Below are 9548 nucleotides of genomic sequence, written 5' to 3' on the forward strand. Positions count from 1 at the left end.
ACCCTAACCCTAACCCTAAACGTAACATTGACCATAACGCTAAAACTAACCCTAAACCTGAACCTAACCCTAAACCTAACACTAACCCTACCTCTAAAGCAAAAGCTAACCATAAGCCTAACCCTAAACCTAACTCTAAAGTAAACCCTAACACTAGCCCTAACCTTAACCCTACCTCTAAACCCAACCCAAACCCTAACCCTAATATTGACACTAACGTTAACACTGACCCTAACTCTAAACCTAACCCTAAACCTAAACTTAACCCTAATATAGATCCTAACCCTAAACCTAAACTTAACCTTGACCTTAACCCTAACCCTAACCCAAACCCTAACCTTAACTTACCCTAACCCAAAACCTAAACCTATCCCTAAACCTAACCCTAAACATAACATTGACCATAACCCTAACCCTAACCCTAACTCTAACCCTAACCCTAACCCTACCATAACACTAACCGTAACTCTAAACCTAACCCTAACGTTGATATTAATCCTAACACTTACTATAACCATAATCCTAATATTGACCCTAACCATAAAACCTAACCCTAAACCTAAAATAAACCCTAACCCTAACCCTAATATTGACACTAACCCTAACCCTAACCCTAAACTTACAATTACCCTAACCCAAACCCTAATCCTAACCCTAAGCCTAACACTGACCCAACCCTAACCCTAACCCTAACCCTAACTTGACCCTAACGCTAACGTTAACCCTAACCGTAACCCTAAACCTAAGATAAACCCTAAACCTAACCCTAACACTACCCATAACATAAACCATAACCCTAACCCTAAACTTAACCCTAACATACACCCTAAACCTAACCTGACTCTAACCCTAAACTTAACCCTAACATTGATCCTAAACCTAACCCTAAACCTTACCCTAACATTGACATTAACCCTAACTCTAACCCTAACCCTTACCATACCCTAACCTTAACCATAACGCTAACCCTAACCCTAACATAGACTCTAAAACTAACCTGACTCTAACCCTAAACTTCACCCTAACATTGATCCTAAAACTAACCCTAACCCTTACCCTAACATTGACATTAACCCTAACTCTAACCCTAACCCTAACCCTACCCTAACCCTAACCATAACGCTAACCCTAACCCTAACATAGACTCTAAACCTAACCTGACTCTAACACTTAACTTAACTCTAATATTGACCCTAACCCTAAACCTAACATTGACCCTAACCCTAAACCTAGCCCTAACTCTAACCCTATCCCTAACCCTAACCTAGTCCTAACCCTAAAAATAAACCTACCCCTAACCCTAACACTAACACTAACCCTTACATTCACCCTAACCCGAAGCCTAACCCTAATTCTAACCCTAAACCTAACCCTACCCTGCACGTAACACTTACCCTAAACCTACCCTAACCCTATCCTTAACCCTTAACCTAACATTGACCCTAACCTTAACCATAACGCTAACATTGACTCAACCCTAACTTTGACCCTAACATTGATCCTAAAGCTAAAATTAACCCTAACCGTAACACTAAACCTAACCCCAATGCTAATGCTAACCCTAAACCTAATCCTATCCCTAAACGAAACCCTAAACCTAACATAATCCCTTACCCTAACCCTAACATTGACCCTAACTATAAACTTAACTCAAACCCTAACATTGTCCCTAACCCGAAACCTAAACCTAACCTTAAATTTAACCCTAACATTGATCCTAAGCCTAACCCTAACCCTTACCCTAGCATTCACCCGAACTATAACCCTAACCCTAAATCAACCTTACCCTTACCCTAACTCAAACCCTAAACATAACCCTAAACATAAAATAAACATAACATTGACACTAACTCTAACCCTAACCCTTACACTAACGCAAAACCTAGCTTTAACCCTAATCCTAACACTAAAACTAAACCTAACCCTAACCCTAAAATTGAACCTAACGCTAACACTAACACTAACACTAACTCTAAACTTAACCCTAACGTTGATAATAATCCTAACACTAACTATAACCACAACACTAAATTTGACCCTAACACTAAACCTATCCCTAACCCTAAAATATACCCTAATCCTAACACTAATCCTACCCCTAACCCTAACCCTAACCTTAACCCTAACCGTAACCCTAACCCTAAACCTAATTTTGACACTAACGCTAACCCTGACACTAACCCTTACCTTAACAGTGACCCTTACCTAAACCTAACCCTAAACCTACTCCTAACCCTAACCCTAACACTAACCCTAGCCCTAACCCTAAAATTGACACTAATGCTAACACTAAACCTAACCCTAACACTATCCCTAAACATAACATTGACCATAATCCTAAACCTAAAACTAAATTTGACACTAAACCTAACCCTAACCCTAACCCTAACCTTAACCTTACCCTTTCCATAACCCTAACCCTTACACTAACCCTAACTCTAACCCTAACCCTATCCCTAAACCTAAACCTAACTCTAACACTAATATTGACCCAAACGCTAACATTAACCCTAACCCTATCCCTAACATTCACCCTAAGCCTAAACCTAACCGTAACCCTAACCTTAGCCTTACCCTTAACCAAAGCCTAACACTAACCATAACCCTAATCCTAATCCTAACATTGAACATATCCCTAACCCTAACCCTAACCCTAACCCTAACCCTACCCCTAACCCTAACCATAACACTGAACCTAACATTGACCATAATGATAACCCTAAACATGACCCAAACCTAAACTTAAACCTAACACTAACCCTATCGCTAAAGCCAAACCTAACCCTTACCCTAATTTTGATCCTAACCCTAACCCTAACCCTAAACCTAATGCTAAGGCTAACCCTAACCCTAACCCTAACCCTAACCCTAAACCTTACCCTAACATTGACCCTAACCATAACCCTAACTCTAAACTTACCTTACCCTAACCCAAAACATAAACCTATCCCTAAACCTATCCCTAAACATAACATTCACCATAACCCTAACCCTAACCCTAACTCTATCCCTAACCCTAACCATACCATAACACTAACCGTAACTCTAAACCTAACCCTAAAGTTGATATTAATCCTAACACTTACTAATAACCATAACCCTAATATGGACCGAACCATAAAACCTAACCCTAAACCTAAAATAAATCCTAACCCTAACCTAATATTGACACTAACCCTAACCTAACCCTAAGATAAACCCTAAACCTAACCCGAAACCTACCCCTAACATAGACCCTAAACCTAACCCTAACCCTAACCCTAACATAGACCCTAAGTCTACCCTGACTCTAACCCTAAAAATAACCGTAACATTGATCCAAAACCGAACCCTAACCCTTGCCCTAACATTGATATTAACACTAACTCTATCCCTAACCCTAACCCTAACCTAACCCTAAACCTAACGCTAACCCTAACCCTAACATAGACTCTAAACTAACCTGACTCTAACACTAAACTTAACCCTAATATTGACCCTAACCATAACCCTAACATTGACCCTAACGATAACACTAACACTAACCCTAAACCTAACCCTAACGTTGATCCTAACCCTAACCATAACCATAACCATAACCCTTATATTGAACCTAACACTAACCCTCACACTAACCATAAACATGACATTGACCCTAACCCTAACCCTAAACGTAATACTGACAATAACCATAAGCCAAATCCTAACCTTACCCTTACCATAAACCTAATGCTAACCATAACCCTAACCGTATCTCAAACCCTATCCCTACCCTAAACCTAACCCTAACCCTAAAATTGACCCTAACGCTAACACTAACCCTAACCCTAACCCTAATATTGACCCTAAACCAAACCCTAAACCTAACCTTACCCTTACATTAACCCAAACCCTATTCCTAACCCTAAACATAACATTGACCCTAACCCTAATCCTAACCCTAAGTCTCACCCTAACCCTAACCTTACCCTAACCCTTACCCTAACCCTAAACCTACCCTTAAACCGAACTCGAACATTGACCCTAACCCTAACCATAACCCTAACCCTAACACTAACATTGATCCTAACGCTAACACTAACGATAACCCTACCTTAAACCTAACCCTAAACCTAACCCTAACCTTAACCATAAACCTAATGCCAAGGCTAACCCTCACCCTAACCCTAAAACTTACCCTAACATTGACCCAAACCATTACGCTAACACTAACCTTACCTTACCCAAACCCAAACCCTGAACCTATCCCTAAACTAACCATAAATATAACATTGACCCTAACCCTAACCCTACCCCTAACTCTAACCCTAACCATAACATACCATAACACTAACCATAACCCTAAACCTAACCATAACGTTGATACTAATCCTAACACTAACTATAACCATAACCCTAATATTGACCCTAAACTTAAACTTAAATCTAACCCTAAAATAAACCCTAACCCTAATATTGATACTAACCCTAAACCTAACCCTAACCCTAACATTGACCCTTACACTAATCCTAACCCTAACCTTAAACTTACCCTTACCCTAACACAAACCCTAACGCTAATCCTAATGCTAACCCTAAAGCTAACATTGAGCCAACCCTAAACGTAACCCTAACCCTAACATTGACCCTATCGCTAACATTAAACCTAACCCTAACCCTAAACCTAAGATAAAGCCTAAACCTAAACCTAACCCTACCCATAACATAAACCATAACCCTAACCCTAAACTTAACCCTAACATACACCCTAAACCTAACCTGACTCTAACCCTAAACTTAACCCTAACATTGATCCTAAACCTTACCCTAACATTGACATTAACCCTAACTCTAAACCTAACCCTTACCATACCCTAACCTTAACCATAACGCTAACCCTAACAATAACATAGACTCTAAAACTAACCTGACTCTAACCCTAAACTTCACCCTAACATTGATCCTAAAACTAACCCTAACCCTTACCCTAACATTGACATTAACCCTAACTCTAACCCTAACCCTAACCCTACCCTAACCCTAACCATAACGCTAACCCTAACCCTAACATAGACTCTAAACCTAACCTGACTCTCACACTAAACTTAACTCTAATATTGACCCTACCCTAATCCTAACCCAAACCTACCCTAACCCTATCCTTAACCCTTAACCTAACATTGACCCTAACCTTAACCGTAACGCTAACATTGACTCAACCCTAACTTTAACCCTAACATTGATCCTAACGCTAAAATTAACCCTAACCGTAACATTAAACCTAACCCTAATGCTAATGCTAACCCTAAACCTAATCCTATCCCTAAACCAAATCCTAACCCTAACATAATCTTACCCTAACCCTAACATTGACCCTAACTCTAAACCTAACTCAAACACTAACATTGACCCTAACCCTAAACCTAACCCTAACCTTAAACCAAACCCCAATATTGATCCCAAACCCAACCCCAACCCACCCTAGCATTCACCCGAACCATAACCCCAACCCCAAAAAACAACCCTAACATAACCCTAACCCAAACCAAAACATAACCCTAAACCTAACATAAACATAACACTGACAATAACCCTAACCCTAACCCTAACATAAACCTAAACCTAAACCTAACCCTAACCCAAACCCTAACCCTAAACCTAACACTAACCTAAACCTAACCCAAACCCTAACCCTAACCCTAACCCTAACCCTAATCCTAACCTTAACTAACCTAACCCTAACCCTAACCCTAACACTAACCCTAACGCTAACCTAACCCTAATCCTAACCCTAAACCTAACCCTAACACTAACGCAAACCTAAACCTAAACTTAACCCTAACCCTAACCCTAAACCCCAACCCAACCCAACCTCTTACATTAACCCAAACCCATTCCTAACCCCAAACATAACATTGACCCCAACCCTAATCCCAACCCCAAGTCTCACCCCAACCCTAACCTTACCCTAACCCTTACCCTAACCCTAAACCCACCCTAAACCTAACCCTAACATTGACCCCAACCCTAACCCTAACCCCAACCCTAACACTAACATTGAACCTAACGCCAACACCAACGATAACCCCAACCCTAAACCCAACCCTAAACCCAATCCTAACCTTAACCATAAACCTAATGCCAAGGCTAACCCTCACCCTAACCCTAAAACTTACCCTAACATTGACCCAAACCATTACGCTAACACTAACCTTACCTTACCCAAACCCAAACCCTGAACCTATCCCTAAACTAACCATAAATATAACATTGACCCTAACCCTAACCCTACCCCTAACTCTAACCCTAACCATAACATACCATAACACTAACCATAACCCTAAACCTAACCATAACGTTGATACTAATCCTAACACTAACTATAACCATAACCCTAATATTGACCCTAAACTTAAACTTAAATCTAACCCTAAAATAAACCCCAACCCCAATATTGATACCTAACCCCAACCCCAACCCCAACCATAACTTTGACCCACACCAACACCAACCCTAACCCTAAACTTACAATCCTACCCCAACCCAAACCCCAACCCAAACCCAAATCCCAACCCCCAACAACCCTAACCCTAACTTGACCCTAACGCTAACGTTAACCCTAACCGTAACCCTAAACCTAAGATAAAGCCTAAACCTAAACCTAACCCTACCCATAACATAAACCATAACCCTAACCCTAAACTTAACCCTAACATACACCCTAAACCTAACCTGACTCTAACCCTAAACTTAACCCTAACATTGATCCTAAACCTTACCCTAACATTGACATTAACCCTAACTCTAAACCTAACCCTTACCATACCCTAACCTTAACCATAACGCTAACCCTAACAATAACATAGACTCTAAAACTAACCTGACTCTAACCCTAAACTTCACCCTAACATTGATCCTAAAACTAACCCTAACCCTTACCCTAACATTGACATTAACCCTAACTCTAACCCTAACCCTAACCCTACCCTAACCCTAACCATAACGCTAACCCTAACCCTAACATAGACTCTAAACCTAACCTGACTCTAACACTAAACTTAACTCTAATATTGACCCTACCCTAAACCTAACATTGACCCTAACCCTAAACCTAGCCCTAACTCTAAACCTATCCCTAACCCTACCCTAGTCCTAACCCTAAAAATAAACCTACCCTTAACCTAACACTAACACTAACCCTTACATTCACCCTAACCCAAAGCCTAACCCTAATTGTAACCCTAAACCTCACCCTACCCTGCACGTAACCCTAACCCTAAACCTACCCTAACCCTATCCTTAACCCTTAACCTAACATTGACCCTAACCTTAACCGTAACGCTAACATTGACTCAACCCTAACTTTAACCCTAACATTGATCCTAACGCTAAAATTAACCCTAACCGTAACATTAAACCTAACCCTAATGCTAATGCTAACCCTAAACCTAATCCTATCCCTAAACCAAATCCTAACCCTAACATAATCTTACCCTAACCCTAACATTGACCCTAACTCTAAACCTAACTCAAACACTAACATTGACCCTAACCCGAAACCTAACCCTAACCTTAAACTAAACCCTAATATTGATCCTAAACCTAACCCTAACCCTTACCCTAGCATTCACCTGAACCATAACCCTAACCCTAAAACAACCTTACCCTTACCCTAACTCAAACCGTAAACATAACCCTAAACCTAACATAAACATAACACTGACAATAACCCTAACCCTAACACTAACATTTAACCTAAACCTAAACCAAACCCTAACGCTAACCCTAACCCTAAACCTAACACTAACCTAAACCTAACCCAAACCCTAACCCTAACCCTACCCCTAACCCTAATCCTAACCTTAACTAAGACCTAACCCTAACTCTAACCCTAACACTAACCCTAACACAAACATAACCCTAATCCTAACCCTAAACCTAACCCTAACACTAACGCAAACCTAAACCTAAACTTAACCCTAACCCTAACCCTAAACCTAACCTAACCTAACCTAACCTAACCCTAAATCAAATGCTAACCCTAACCCTAACCCTAACCCTAGAATAAACCTAACCCTAGCCCTAACATTTACGCTAACACTAACCCTTACACTAACCCTAACCCTAACCCTACCTAACGCTACTATTGACCCTAAACCTAACCTTAACCCTAACCCTAAACCTAACCCAAACCTAAGCCCTAAACCAACCCCTAACCTTAAACCTAAATCTAACCATAAACCTAACAAAAACACTAACCCTAACCCTAAACCTAACCCTAACCCTAACCCTAACCTTACCTAAACCCTAACCCTAACCCTAACCCTAACCCCAACCCTAACCCTATGTTAACCCTAGACCAAAACTAAACCCTTACCTTTACCTTAACACTAACCTTAACCTAACCCTAACCCTAATCCTAACATTTACCCTAACACTAACACCCTAACCCTAAATCTAACCCGAACACTAACCCTAACACTAACACTAACATTAATCTTAACACTAACCATTACCCTAACCCTACCCCTAAACCTAACCCTAACCCTAACCCTAAACCCTAATCCTAACCATAACCCTCACCAAACCCTAAGCACTAACCCTAATACTAAAACTCACACTAACCCTAACCCTAAACCCTAACATTAAACCTAACCCTAATCCTAACACTGACCCTGACCTTGACTCTAAACCTAACCTAACCCTAACCCAAACCCTAACCCTAACCCTAACCCTAACCCTAACCCTAACCTTAACCCTAAAACCTGACCCTAACCGTAAACATAACGCAAACCTAATCGTAATCCTAATCCTAACCCTAACCCTAAGGCAAACCTATACCTAACCCTAACCCTAACCCTAACCTTAACCTAACCCTAACCCTAAACCTAAACCTAACCCTAACCCTAACCCTATCCCTAAACCTAAACCCTAACCCTAACACTAACACTAACCTTAACCCTAAACCTAACGCAAACCTAATACTAACCCTAACCCTAACCCAAACCCTAACCCTAACCATAAACCTAACCCTAACCAAACACAAACATATATCGTAAACCTAAACCTAAACCTAATCCTAACCCTAACGCTAACCTAACCCTTTCCGTAACCCTAACCCTAACCCTAACCCTAACCCTAGCCTTACACTAACTCTAAACCTAACCCTAAACCATAACCCTAACCCTAACCCTGACCCTAAACCTAAACCTAACGCAAACCTAACCCTATCCGTAACCCTAAACCTAACCCTAACCCTAATCCTAAACTAACAGTAAATCTAACACTAACCCTAAACCATAACCCTAACCCCAATCCTGACTCTGACCCTGACCCTGAGCTTGACCCTGACACTGACCCTAAACCTAACCCTAAGCCTAACCCTAAACCTAACCCTAACCTAACCCTAACCCAAATTCTAACCCTAACCCTAACCCTAACCCTAACCCTATCCCTAACCGTAAACCCTAACCCTAAACCTATCTAACCCTAACCCTAACCATAACCCTAAACCCTAAACCCTAACCCTAACCTAACCCTAACTCTAAACCTAACCCTAACCCTAAACTTAACCCTAACCCTAAGACTAA

This window comes from Rhinolophus sinicus, linkage group LG04 (assembly GCF_036562045.2).
Source record: "Rhinolophus sinicus isolate RSC01 linkage group LG04, ASM3656204v1, whole genome shotgun sequence".
Classification (NCBI taxonomy): Eukaryota; Metazoa; Chordata; class Mammalia; order Chiroptera; family Rhinolophidae; genus Rhinolophus; species Rhinolophus sinicus.